General features: G+C 42.2%; 1 non-coding gene across 1 annotated transcript; it reads right to left on the bottom strand.

Annotated features, from left to right (window-relative positions):
* Positions 1 to 954: 954 nt before the first annotated feature.
* LOC148561340 (small nucleolar RNA R71) lies at positions 955 to 1,058 on the bottom strand. The gene has a single exon (XR_015886372.1). It is a non-coding gene; the product is annotated as a small nucleolar RNA R71 (small nucleolar RNA).
* Positions 1,059 to 2,013: the final 955 nt, after the last annotated feature.

Genomic DNA, 2,013 nt, shown 5'->3' with positions numbered 1-2,013 from the left:
GACGACAAATTCGGTACACTTGCCGAAGGGAGATTTGTTGAGAGACAAGTTTTTCGTGCATCAAGTTTATGGCGCCGTTGCCGGGGATTGATTGTGCATCAACAATGATTAAATTGGAAGATCACTAGATTGAGCATTTTTATTTTGTGAATTTCATTTTCTGTTTGAGTGATTTACTTTTTGTTTTAGTTAAACTTCTTCCCTTCCCCCTCTACTCTTTTGTTTTTCTTTGTTATTTTCAATTCTGTTTGCTAACCCACTAACTGTTTGATATATTACATCACCCACAACTAACAGTAATTTTGACACAAATACTGTCTGCACCTATTTTCTTTGCTTGTACTTGTTGGTTGTATGACAGGGAGAAGAAGCGAGGCTTCAACTTCCTTTGATTCTGAACATGAGAGAACCTTCCTTAGACTAAGGAGGGAGGCAAAAGAAAAACGTGTAGTTGGTGCTGAAGAAGAGGAGGAACACTTTGAGGAATACTTTGAACCAAACATGGAAGAAAACATGGAAAATCATCATGAAGAAGAGACTCACAACCATAGCAGAGGAGGTGGAGCAAATCATGCTGGGGAGGATAGAAGAGTTTTGGGCTCGTACATCAATCCAAACCCAGGCAATTGTGGAAGTAGCATCCAAAAGCCAACAATCCATGCCAACAACTTTGAACTTAAACCACAGCTCATCACCCTTGTTCAGAACAACTGTTCGTTTGGAGGAGGTGTTCAAGAAGACCCCAATCAATATTTGACCACCTTCCTGAGAATATGTGACACAGTAAAATCTAATGGTGTTCATCCTGACGCCTATAGACTGCTCTTATTTCCTTTCTCACTCAGGGACAAGGCAGCCAAGTGGTTGAAATCCTTCCTAAAGGAGAGCTTGACAACTTGGAAGGATGTGGTGAACAAATTCTTAGCAAGATTCTACCCTCCTCAATGAATTAATAGGCTGAGAGCTGAGGTTCAAACTTTCAGACAACAAGATGGTGAGACTCTATATGAAGCATGGGAGAGGTTCAAGGACTTAACAAGGAGGTGTCCACCTGACATGTTCAACGAATGGGTGCAGCTGCACATTTTCTATGAAGGTCTCTCTTATGAGTCAAAGAAGGCCGTAGACCATTCATCTGGAGGATCTTTGAACAAGAAAAAGACCATTGAGGAAGCCATAGATGTTATCGAAACAGTAGCAGAAAACGACTACTTCTATGCTTCCGAAAGAGGGAACACAAGAGGAGTGATGGAGCTAAACAATGTAGATGCTCTGTTGGCCCAAAACAAGCTCATTACCCAGCAGCTAGCTGACCTCACCAAGAAGATGGAGAGGAACCAAGTAGCAGCAATCTCATCTTCATCAACAATCCAATAAGGAGTGAATGAAGAAGCAGAGGGGAGTCAGGAGCAAGCCAACTACATTGGGAATTCACCAAGGAAAAACTATGATCCATACTCCAAGACTTACAACCCTGGATGGAGAAACCACCCAAACTTTGGGTGGGGAAGTGAGCAAGATCAAAACCAAGACCAGAGGACATCTCAACACCCCCACAACAACACTTCTCCACACACTTATCAAAACCAAAAAAGCACATCTGCTCTGAACCACTCATCAATTCATGACAAGCTCTCTAAGATCGAAACCTTCATTGAAGGAATATGCAGAGACATTCAAGACAGTAAAGCATTCAGAGAGGAAGTGCAGTCAAACATGCAGAATCAAAATGCTGCCATCACAAAACTGGAAACACAAATCAGCTATCTATTTAAGCAGCTTCCTAACCACAATTTTTGCTATGATGCCCATTCAAGAAAAAGGGAGGAGTGTCAAGCTATCACACTTAGGAATGGGAAGGAACTGAAGGAACATCCCCAAAAACCACAAGAAGAAGGCTCAAATGAAAAGGGAGAAGAGCAAGATGGAATGCAACCCCCCACGCCAAGTCTGCAGAAAGAAAAAAAGATACCCCAACTGAACATCTCAAGAGCTCCATACCCCCAGCTATTG

This window comes from Arachis ipaensis, chromosome B6 (genome assembly GCF_059453495.1).
Source record: "Arachis ipaensis isolate K30076 ecotype BB chromosome B6, ASM5945349v1, whole genome shotgun sequence".
NCBI lineage: Eukaryota > Viridiplantae > Streptophyta > Magnoliopsida > Fabales > Fabaceae > Arachis > Arachis ipaensis.
The sequence above is the reverse complement of the archived record's forward strand: the minus strand, read 5'-3'. Positions and strand labels throughout refer to the sequence as shown.